At 37.7% G+C, this 12573-nt stretch overlaps 1 long non-coding RNA gene across 1 annotated transcript; it reads right to left on the bottom strand.

The window, feature by feature from the left end:
• Positions 1-1527: 1527 nt before the first annotated feature.
• LOC103348684 (uncharacterized) lies at positions 1528-10196 on the bottom strand. The gene is made up of 3 exons (XR_516990.4): positions 10058-10196; positions 9615-9848; positions 1528-2336 (listed from the first exon to the last, which is right to left on the bottom strand). It is a non-coding gene; the product is annotated as an uncharacterized lncRNA (long non-coding RNA).
• Between the last annotated feature and the right edge of the window lie 2377 nt (positions 10197-12573).

Genomic DNA, 12573 nt, shown 5'->3' with positions numbered 1-12573 from the left:
CAGTGAGAGGGAGAGACAGAGAAAGGTCTTCCTTTTGTTGGTTCACTCCCCAAATGGCCAAAATGGTCAGAGCTATGCCGATCCGAAGCCAGGAACCAGGTGCTTCTTCCTGGTCTCCCATGTGGGTGCAGGGGCCCAAGCACTTGGGCCATCCTTTGCTGCGTTCCCAGGCTACAGCAGAGAGCTGGACTGGAAGAGGAGCAGCCGGGACCAGAACCAGTGCCATATGGGATGCCGGCACTGCAGGCAGAAGCTTAGCCTACCAAACCACAGCAGCAGCCCCAGGAGGCTGTGCACTTCAACCACGATCTTTTCTAAATCTCATCAAAGAGTGATAAAAGAGGATCCCTTAAATTCATTTGCCAACCTAAATAGACGTGGTGAGAAAGCAGAGAGAAACTCTGGACGGAAGCCTGAGCCTAGAGTAAGCAGCTGATGCTTGCCCAGAAATCTCTCTGCCACCTCCCTGTAAAGCTAAGAGAGAAGGGAGTCAGCTACATGCATGACTACACACACAGCAAGTGCAAGGAAGCAGCCTCTCATTTCGTATTTTCTCCATACAGAAACATGTTTGATAACTTGCGCATTAAAACATTTAGTTAATTATTGATTCCCACAAACTAAAGACATGTAGACTTCTGACAGTCCAACTAGTAAGTATACGTGTTTTAGGCACTTCTGACCTATTTTTAACAGCCATCATCCCTCTGACTATGGAAGAAAATAGGTACAATTTTTGAATTGTATAATGAGACAAAGTAATGGATACATAACTATTACATCTGTGCCACCCAATACAGTAGTAACTAACCCTGTGAGAATATTCAAATTTGAGTTATCAAAAATTTACTAAAATTAAAAATATAATTCCTTAGAACAATTATCCACACTTCAAATGCTCCATAACTTCATGTAGCTATCAGACACTGAATTAAATTGTAGAGAACATTTCTATCATCCCAGAAAGTCCTGTTGGATGGAGTGGAATTACTGTAAATATGTTCAGATCAAACAATTCCTTTGCCTAATCTAGACTTTAAAAATGTTCCATTCTTTCACATTGAGATTCGGGTATTTTTAAGGATATGATGGGGCTGCTTTAATAAGGGAAATTTATAGCAGTCTTGAAAACACTCCAGGTGGAAGAAATCTGCTCATGACATCAGATAATCCTAGCCCCACCAGTTTACTGCTTTGCTAACTTCTTCCAGCAGGTTCTATCTCAGGTGTTGAGATGGTGGCTATTCCAACTTACCATAATGTCCATATTCAAACAAACTGACAACATGGGAAAAAAAGGAAGAGGCTACTGCTCTTCTCCTAAGCACATGACTATAAAAACATACGCATTTTCCTTCCATGTCACATTTGCCAGAAACTAGTCCCATGGTCACCCTTACCTGTAAGGGTGCCCAGAAAGGTAAACTTCAGCTTGGTGTCTGTTTGACTAACTAAAACATCTATCTCTGGAGATGGAGGAAGAATCCATATCTATATCTATATCATCTATATCTATATCTATCTATATTCATATCTATATCTAATCCATTTACCCATATCTCTATCTATCTATCTCTATGCATGTATCTATGTATCTATCTATCTATCATCATAGTACCAGGTTTCCTGGCCATTTTAAAAATTGTTTATTTATTTGAAAGGATAACTGAGAGCTAGAGCATGAAAGAGAGAGAAAGAGAGAAAGAGAGAGAGAAATAGGAAGCTTCCACCTGGTGATTTACCTACCAAAAGAACACAACAGCCAAGGCTGGACCAGGCCAAAGCTGGCCAATATGGGTGGTAGGAACCTTGGGCCATGATGTGCTGACTACCAGGTAGTCACACAAATATGGGATGCAGACACCTCAAGCGGCAGCTTAACCCCTGTGCTGCAATACTAGCCTCAATAATTAATATTGTTAATACATCAAACAATGACTCATATGAAAGGTACTTCAGAAACTTCACTGACAAATGGGATTGAAAGATAATGCAAATCATCCATGGACTTTTTGAAGCCCCCTGGTAAGTTTCCTTGTTTCCCTCTCTAGCTGTTTGGGTGAAGAAGATGTATGTATTTATTTATTTGAGAAGCAGAGATACAGATACACACACACACACACACACACACAGAGGGAAAAGGGAGAGGGGACAAAAACTCATCCACTGTTCTGGTTTACTCTTCAAATGCTCTCAAGAGCCAGGTCTGGGTTGGTGCTTGAGTTAGAAGTGGGGAATTCAATACAAGTCTTCCATAAGGGTGGCAGAAATCCATTTACTTGAATCATCACTTCTGTTTCTCTGGGTTTGCATTGGTGGAAAGTTGGAGCCAGGACCTGGAGCCAGAAATTATTCCATGTGAGACAAAGGCATTTTAACTACCAGGCTATAATGTCCTCTCTGATGTAAAATTTTGACTGCAAACATTCAGAAAATTAAAGAAGATATTTATATTATTTTTTTTAAACTTTTATTTAATGCATATAATTTTCCAAAGTACGACTTATGGATTACAATGGCTTCCCCCCCATACCCTCCCTCCCACCCACAACCCTCCCCTTTCCCACTCCCTCTCCCCTTCCATTCACATCAAGATTCATTTTCGATTATCTTAATATACAGAAGATCAGCTTAGTATACATTAAGTATGGATTTCAACAGTTTGCTCCCACACAGAAACATATAGTGAAAAATAATAGATGATTTTTTTAAATGATGATGAAATCAGAGCAGACCTATTGTCATGTTTAATCCCAGTGAGAGTCAAGTTGGGAATTGATAACTTCTTTTTTTTTTCTTTTCTTTTCTTTTTTTTTTTTTTTTTTACAGAGGATCAGTTTAGTATGCATTAAGTAAGGATTTCAACAGTTTGCACCCCCATAGAAACACAAAGTGAAATATATTGTTTGAGTACTCGTTATAGCATTAAATCTCAATGTACAGCACATTAAGGATAGAGATCCTACATGAGGAGTAAGTGCACAGTGACTCCTGTTGTTGACTTTACCAATTGACACTCCTGTCTATGGCATCAGTAATCTCCCCATGCTCCAGTCATGAGTTTCCAAGGCTATGGAAGCCCTCTGAGTTCTCCGACTCTTATCTTGTTTAGACAAGGTCATAGTCAAAGTGGAGGTTCTCTCCTCCCTTCAGAGAAAGGTACCTCCTTCTTTGATGACCTGTTCTTTCCACTGGGATCTCACTCGCAGAGATCTTTTGCCAGAGTGTCTTGGCTTTCCATGCCTGAAATACTCTCATGAGCTTTTCAGCCAGCTCCGAATGCCTTTAGGGCTGATTCTGAGGCCAGAGTGCTATTTAGGACATCTGCCATTCTATGAGTCTGCTGAGTATCTCACTTCCCATGTTGGATCACTCTCCCCTTTATTTACTCCATCGGTTAGCGTTAGCAGGTACTAGACTTGTCTATGTGTTCCCTTTGACTCCCAGTCCCTTCACCATGACCAACTGTGAACTGAAACTGATCACCTGGAACAGTGAGATGGCATTGGTACATGCCACCTCGATGGGATTGAATTGGAATCCCCTGGTATGCTTCCAACTCCACCACTTGGGGCAAGTCAGCCTGAGCATGTCCCAAATTATACATCTCTTCCCTCTCCCATTCCCACCACCATGTTCAACAGGGATCACATTTCAGTTAATTTTCAACACTTAAGAATAACTGTGCATCAATTACAGATCTAAACCAGTCATATTAAGTAGAACAGATAAAAAAAACTACTAAGAGGGATAATGTATTAAGTTGTTCATTAACAGTCAGGGCTATGCTGATCAAGCCACCATTTCCCATAGTGTCCACCTCACTCCAACAGGTTTCCCTCTTGGTGTTCAGTCAGTCGTCACCGATCAGGGAGAACATATGGTATTTGTCCCTTTGGGACTGGCTTATTTCACTCAGCATGATGTGTTCCAGATTCCTCCATTTTGTTGCAAATGACTGGATTTCGTTGTTTCTTACTGCGGTATAGTATTCTAAAGAGTACATATCCCATAATTTCTTTATCCAGTCTATCGTTGATGGGCATTTAGGTTGGTTCCAGGTCTTAGCTATTGTGAATTGAGCTGCAATAAACATTAGGGTGCAGACCGCTTTTTTGTTTGCCAATTTAAATTCCTTTGGGTAAATTCCAAGGAGTGGGATGGCTGGGTCGAACGGTAGGGTTATCTTCAGGTTTCTGAGGAATCTCCAGACTGACTTCCATAGTGGCTTGACCAGCTTGCATTCCCACCAACAGTGGGTTAGTGTCCCTTTTTCCCCACATCCTCGCCAGCATCTGTTGTTGGTAGATTTCTGCATGTGAGCCATTCTAACCGGGGTGAGGTGAAGATATTTATATTATTAAGTTCTATAATATAATTGTTTTTAGTTTCCAGTTCCCTATCCCATGAGCAGAGTCAACCCTAAGACATAAGTAGAAATTTACTCATATTATGGAAAATACTTTGCAGAAATAAAATGTTAACACAAAGATGTCTTATGGCTGACCACCTGATTGAGTTTAGCCTAGCAGTGAAATCCACTGTTTGCCATCTATTCACCTGCATTTGAAAGCTGAGTACTCAGATTGGAAGTGTGTTCCTATTTAAATCAGAGAATGGAATGCTATAATTATAGCTAATTGTTACACGACTTCACATAATAAGCATTAATCAAGGATTGTTTTATACAGTATCTAATAAGAGGCTCATTTAATAGAACAGGGTATGTGTATGTAAACCACTCTCTTCCCTGAATTAAAATGTAAATGTAAGCTAAATTAAATCAGATTCACATGGTTATAGTTTATTAAATTTTAATTTCATGTAAATTCCTAATAATTGAGAAATATGTTAATTCAGTTTTTTATTCTTTAGAGATGTCACATGAAAAGAAAAATCAGATTTGCAGATTGTTATTTCATTTCTTAAAAAGTAGATTAAATGACTCTTCATGATGAATAGTAAGTCTACTCAACTCTCCATCCTGAGAACACAAGCCTTCATTTGTTGACCCTGAACTCATGATTTATAAAGTGGCTGGCACTTCAGCAAACAGGATAACAAGGTCAGGTTTGACGTTGCTATTTATAAAGATAATGGGCACTTTATTAATAGAGATAGATGGAATACGGAGTCATCTCTCCTAAAGATTTTAATTCCCCATAGTTTGTTCTTCAGGTGTATCATGGGGTGTCAAGATTCTATAATGTAATAGTATGAGTCTTTTCAAAGGGAATACAGATTATTTAAAAAACTCTCAAGAGAGTCTTGCAAGTGATGCACAGGAATATACAGCATCATATACCTATTGACACTGCATATGTGAAATAGTTCATCATATCTCCCATTTCTTCACTTCTTTACTCTTACACCTTCAAATTGTCTCCAGCTCACTCACCCTCTCTCCTCGCTTGAAGCTTCTGTGTTACAAACACAAGGCCACAAAATGAGTTAGTGGCTCCTAGAGTCTCATAAAAATACAAAGAACTGATCCCTAACTTGGGTTATGTGTTTGAGAAATCCTGCAAAACCAGGGCAACAGGAGACCAGAAGATTAGGAACACAAACCTGTGCAAAAGTATAATATGTTTTTAAATTATAATGATTATTTTAAAATCATTTAAAGAATACTATTTTCATACATGCTGTGTTTATATTTTTAAATTACCCTAAATTTCATTGGTTTTATCTTTTCTTTGAAAGCACACCTCAATACAAGATATAATCACATTATGTACAAACTGCAATATGCTCCTAAATTTTTTACCCCTCTCCATTCTAACATCAGTTAAGTTGATATGACACTCTTGATACATTTTCTGAAGAAAACTATTGGAAAATAAGATACAATAAAAATATAACCTTCACCACAGGGGCGGTGCTGTGATGTAGCAAGTAGAGCCAGTTCTTGCAATGCCAGCATCCCATATGTGTGCTAGTTTGTGTCCCAGCTCTCCCCTTTCAATCCAGCTCTCTGCTAGTCACCTAGGAACAACAGCAAAGGATGACCCAAGTGTTTGGGTCCCTGCCTCCTTTGTAGGACATCTAGATGAAGCTCTTGGCTTCTGTTTGACTCAGATGAGGCCATTGCAGCCATCTGAAGAGTGAACCAGTGGGTGGAAGCCTCTCTCTCTCTCGCTCCCTCTCCCTCTCTCTCTCTGTAACTCTTTCAAAATATACATATATATGTATATATATATATGCATCTTTAAAATTATATATATACCCTTCATCAGCATCACAATGCTGTTAAACTAAAGTTCAAACGCCCAGCGTGACATTCAAGGTCCTAAACCATCATATATCACAGCCTACGCTATCCATTAAGTATGAAGTATGCGTCTATGATTTCTCAGCCTAAGCATCATCTTCCAAAATAAGAATACATGAGGAGGTGAGTCAAATCCATTTTTAAAATGTTTATATGACAATAAGAATGTATTCAAGATATTCTCCTTGACTCTGATCAGTGAAAAGCCATTTATATTTGGGCAACAGAAAATAATTCAGTGTAGTTTCAATACAGATAAAATGGACGAGAAAGATTCAGTATGTTAAAATACACATGTGACAATAAAGAAACTAAATTATAGTCAATATAAAATGCAAAATAATTGAAGAATTTTATATTTGTACTTTTGAAAACTCTCCTTGATAGCATATAGATAAATTGAAAGAAGAGAGAGGCAAGGAAAATTAGGTTGGAGTCTAAATGAAAAATTACTATGACCAGAAATAAGAAAATGACACTAGAAATGAATTATTTACGAACATGGACTAGTTCTTGTTCTTTTCCATACACTCAATACTTAGCAAAGTGTCTGTACCACCTCTACCCTCAATTTCAAAATGATTGCAGATAAGGAGAAAGTGACTATTTTCAAAAATATGACAAAACATAAATTACTGTCACATGTTTTACTTTCTGCATACATTTAAGACAATGATGTCAAATGCCTATAAAGACATTGTTATAAGCAATCTGCTAGCAGAGTCTTCATGAATCATCTCCTTATTACAGGGCTATCTTCATTCTGATTTTACCATATTTATGGCACAAATATTGAGAGGAACCTTTAGCCCTCTACTAACATTACAATTTTCACTACAGTTAAGAAGAACAAAAATTCTCATCCAACTTTTTTTCTTATGTAATAAACACAAAGATACTGAATTTCCCTGGCTTATATAATGCATCTTCATGAATTATTCTCTATTGAATTCACTTTGCTTTCTCAATCATGGTGTCAATTTCTTGAGGGTAAGGACTTGTTAATGTCTCACTATTCCTAGAACAATATAAAGTCTAGAATAATATTATTCCAAAATAAAGTTGGTTGATTAATTTCCCAAAATGTAGGAATATTTGAGTTACTGACATTCTATTCTTTTAAAACACAATTAGCGGCTGGGGCCATGGCTCACTTGGCTAATCCTCCGCCTGCGGCACCGGCATCCCATATGGGTGCTGGTTCTGGTCCCAGTTGCTCTTTTTCCAGTCCAGCTCTCTGCTGTGGCCCAGGAAGGCAGTAGAGGATGGCCCAAGTGCTTGGGCCCCTGCACCCGCGTCGGAGACCAGGAGGAAGTACCTGGCTCCTGGCTTCAGATCGGCATAGCTCTGGCCATGGCGGCCTTTTGGGGGGTGAACCAACGGAAGGAAGACCTTTTTCTCTGTCTCTCTCTCTCTCACTGTCTAACACTATCTGTCAAAAAAATAAAAAAAAATGTTAAAAAAAAACACAATTAGCAGTGAGGAGTTATGACTTTCATAGAATTGTGATTTACAAGTGTTCCAGATGGCTTTATAATGTTTGAAAGTTGCAAGTTTAACTATCCAAGATGTCATATTCTATTATTGTTATGAGCAAAAAGAAAAGAACTGTGGCTATGACTGGCATTTAAAGAATTTAGAATGAGAAAGTTGATTCTACACAAGATTTCTCTGTAAAATCCTAGAAGTTAGTAATGTCATCAAGATTAAAATTGTGCCTGGAAGCATTATAGGAAAAACTCGTATCAACTCAATTTCACTGATAGAATTAATTAGGATTGATTTTATTCTTTTTATATTTTATAACTTGTAATTTAATTTTCAGTAAGATTTATCCCAAATTTATATTTTAGCTTCAAATTGATCTGTGAAAAGTGTTTGTGACTTTAATAACCAGAAAAAAGCACATGAATTCACTAACTCATGTTTAGATTAGAGATGGTTATTCATAGGCCACAGACTAAGACTAATAACTCTTAATTAAGACAGGGTACATTGTGAGAGGAAGGCATCACAGGTCTACCAATCTGAAACAGCTAAAGGTCTGTTTTCTGCTATTATTTCTTTTAAAAGCTTTCTTCTCCTTTGTCTTTCTTTTAACTCTTAAAATGGACTTTTTTTGCTTACTTTATGCTGTTCTGTAAATCTCATAAACTTGTTCCACTTCTTTTCATTTTTTCCCTCCTCTGGCTACATAGTTTAAGAGTTTTCTTCTGGTTGGTCAGTTTTACTGTTAATGCTCACTGTTTGGCTGTTGTATTTTTCATTTTATTCATTATATCTTTCAATTCCAGAATTCCTATTTGTTTTTTAAAAATTAATTTCAATTTCTCTGTTGAATTTCTCATTTTATTAACTTAGCATTTTTTTCTCATTTCATTAAATTATTTCTCTATTTTATTTAGGTTTGTTGAGCTTTCTTAAAATAATTATTCTGAATGCCTTTTTAAGAAATTTGTATATCTTTTTGGTCAGTCATTGGGAAATTACTGTGATCTTTGAATTCTGATTCTCAGCTATTTACAATTCCCAAAATGCATCTATCCTAATGTTGAATTGAAATGATATATTTGAGTGAAAGTATTGACAAAGGAAGTAGACAAAGTCTCATGAATTTTCTATTTCCATTCACTCATTTGTTAACTATCATAGTTGCAGTTTCTAACACTGAACAAAAGAAGAGAGCATGCCATATTGTGTATCAGTATTATGAGCTTGTTAGCACAAAACATCTAGCTATCATTACCTAAATTTGTGTATCCAATATATTATAAGTTGCAATAGAACATTCTTTGTTACATGCTTTAATGTCATTATATTTTAAAATGGCCATTTTCTGGGAGCAATCTTGCCACATAGTACCCAATTAAGCTACAAGCCACATTTAAAAGAATTTCAATTAAAAATATTTTTAGATGCTTGGCTCTTTCAAAATCCTTTCTGCTAAAGATGCTTTCTTTTGAATGAGTGTTGTGATTTTTTTAATTGAATGGGCAATTCTACTCTCAAACTAAATGTCTTTATTAACATAATTGAATACTGAAATGCATTCTTCAAAATTAATATAAATTAACTGCTGAGCAATTTAACCCATTATTTTTTGTGGACATGTCACTAACTTGCAAAATGGAATGCCCCCAAGTGGCAGAGATCATAAGGCTGGGGATGAAATGTGGACTCTCAGATCCAAAGCAGCCATCAGAGAAGCAAGTCATGCAACTCCTTCAAGCAACACAAAACTTGGAGAAAAGTTTACAACAAAAGCTGATTTTGCAAGATGACAATTTGTTCTATATTTACCGTTGCTATATTTTATAGTAATATAAAGAGAAATCTCACTCACCCATTGCATGGATGGCAGCACACTGTCTTCATGTATAACATTCTTACCTCACTCCCAAAAGCTGTAGTTCCCTAAAGATCTTCTGTTCTTTTAGCTTGGAGACACCAGACATATTGTGGCAAGCAACACATTTCACCTCAGCACATAGGCGTTGGGCTGAGCCTTCAAGGTAGTCCATCCAACTCAACCATGTAAAACAGTTCTTACAAAATGATTCTTGAAAGTTCAGCCTCTCTGTAACAACCAAGAAGCAAAGAAATCAGGCAGTGACCACAAATAATGGTTTATAGAGCAATTAACATTGCTACGGCATTTATGTGCCCCTGCCTCAGGAACCTGATTTTTCAAATGTGAGGAATTATTCTACAAAAGCAAGGAAACCAAGTGTTAAGTCGGGAAGTGCAAATGTGAATGAAAAAATGGATAGAAAGTCTGTTTCCCACCTGGAAAAGGACACTTTGGGGGAGGCAAGATGGGAGGCAATCTCTTTAAGGAGGGACTGGAGCTGATCTCTTCACCTTACTACAAGCACACAGCCCACAGCGCTTTGCTCCAACCATTCCTCTCTCCCTTGATGTGACCTTCGTCTATTCAACCTCTACAAACTTCCAAGATCTCTTCCATTTGTATGTACTGTTAACCTCACAAGGATAATGTTTTACCCAGGGCAGCCTTACTCTCTAATAGTCAAGAGTGAATAATTTAACCATGTAGACAGATGACTCATCAGTGCACTTGGCACACCTGGAAGAAGGCTGGAGGAAGGTCAGTGAACAGAGTGAAATGAAGAACACACACAACTTTTCCATCTGGAATTTGGTCTCAAATTGCAGCAAATTCTCTATCCTTTTAGGATTATTTTGTCCCAGGATACTTCAATAAAAGTGCCTCAAACTTCTATCTGTTCAGCAGTGGTAAATATATAACCCCATTCATATCTACATCAGTATTGCCAGGTAATATATTAGAAAGATCACAATTTTTAAGAAAGAAATTAATTACTAATTTTCCAATTAAACTGAATTTTTCACATCTTGCTTCATATAGACTTGTGGATTTTTCTGATCCATGGTGATTAACATGGAAAATTAAGCCCGTTTTCTTGGATGTCATCAACATTTACAAGTATATCTAAGACAGAGTTCTTCAAATATCATTGCCTAAAAATAAAACATATATTTACTAATTTTTAAAGATACTTTTACACGGTAAAATGTGGTAAAATTGCCTCTAAATTCATTCCCAATAGACTGTGTGTGTGCATTTGTGTGTCTACTTGCACACACACAAATTTGAATGCACTTAAACTTGTAGGAAAAAGCAAGAATAACATCTTCCTACCACTTTTTCTTTTCCAATCCACTCTTCTTTTCCAACCCTTAAGTAAAATAACGTAGTCCCATAGCCTTATGATCACTTTCAAGCATTAAAATTTTTAGATCTAGAAAATTTCAGGCAGCTCTAAATCACATCTTCTGTGTCTTAATTTAGAAATTCTCTGTTTTTTTCTCAGCTTAAGTCTGACACAGACTAGAGAACCTGCAGACTGGAAATGGATGTGATCTGTCTTCTCCTTCTCCTTCCTTCTCCATCTCTTTATCTTTCCCCTTTTCTTCTCTTTAGTTTTCCCCACTCTGTCTTCTACCCTGCTTTTTTTTATCCCTCATCCAGGATCAGATTAAACATCAAAGATTGTTAGAGGAACACACATAGGACTTAGTCAGCTGTCACTTAAATTCAGTAGCTGTCTTAGTTCCTGTTGCTGCTCTAACCAATTACCACACATTTTTTTTCTGCTTTAGGCAAGCCAAGTTAATTATTTTACAGTTCCAGAAATCAGGAGCTCAAAACCTTGTGGAGCTAAGATCAAAGTGTAGACAGGGTTGCCTTCCCGTTGGATGCTCTAGGAGGGAATCCATTTCCTCGATTTTCTTTTCAGCTTCCAGAGGTTGCCTGCACGCATTATCTCATGGCTTCCCCTGCTCCTTCAAAGCAAGTCACTCTCATCCTTGTTCCCCTTCTGTCATGGACACTTTTACCTCTAAGAAAGATCCCCATGGTTACTTCAGGACAATATTCCCATTCAAGATTCTTAATCAAATATTGCATCTTTTTTGAAATTTAAGTTCCAGGGATTGGGACATAGAGATATTTGGGGAGAGAGAGGCATTATTTATCGATCACAGTAGCCTCTCTGGAAACATTTTTAAAAATTTATTTATCTATTTGAAAGGCAGAGAAAGAGAAAGAGAGAGAGAGAGAGAAAGAGAGAGAGAAAGAGAGAGAGAAAGAGAGAGGGAGAGAGAGAGATCTTCCATCTGTTGGTTCACTCCCCAGATGGCTGCAACAACCAGAGATGAACCAGGTTGAAGGCAGGAGCCCAGAATATAATGTGAATTTCCCATTTGGGTGGTTACCACCTGCTTCCTCTCAGGAGCTGGATCAGAAATGGAAAATGTGGAACTCCACCTGACATTCAGATATGGGATGCTAGTGTCCCAAGCAGCAGCCTAACCTGCAGTACTACAAGGCCCATCCCTCTGGGAAATGTTTATAAGTTCTTTAATCAAACACAGGAATTGAGGCTTCCCAAAGTTCAAGGGACACCGACAACTTTCTCCCAAGAACCTTATGAACCTCATACTTCCAAGGCAGCAGAAGGGTCCAGGGAGGCCTCCCATACCCCCTTGGCTTGATTTATGTGTAGAGTAAACCCGTGCTGCTCATTCCTAAGAGAGGGAGCAGAGGAGGGTGTATAACACTGGCTTTATGGCCCAAAACCTTCTTGACAGATATTACCCTCCAGAAGGTTTCTTTAATTTTTTCAACTCTGTGCAACCTGCACTTTGCTATTGGTCAAAGGTCACCCTTCCTGTATGCCAGCCCCTGGTAAACCCTATAATCTTTTTTTTTTTTTTTAATTTTTTTTTTTTTGTTTTGATAGGCAGAGTGGACAGTG

The sequence above is a fragment of the Oryctolagus cuniculus genome, chromosome 3, assembly GCF_964237555.1.
Source record: "Oryctolagus cuniculus chromosome 3, mOryCun1.1, whole genome shotgun sequence".
Classification (NCBI taxonomy): domain Eukaryota; kingdom Metazoa; phylum Chordata; class Mammalia; order Lagomorpha; family Leporidae; genus Oryctolagus; species Oryctolagus cuniculus.
Note: the sequence above shows the minus strand (reverse complement) of the source record. Positions and strands in the feature narration are given on the sequence as shown.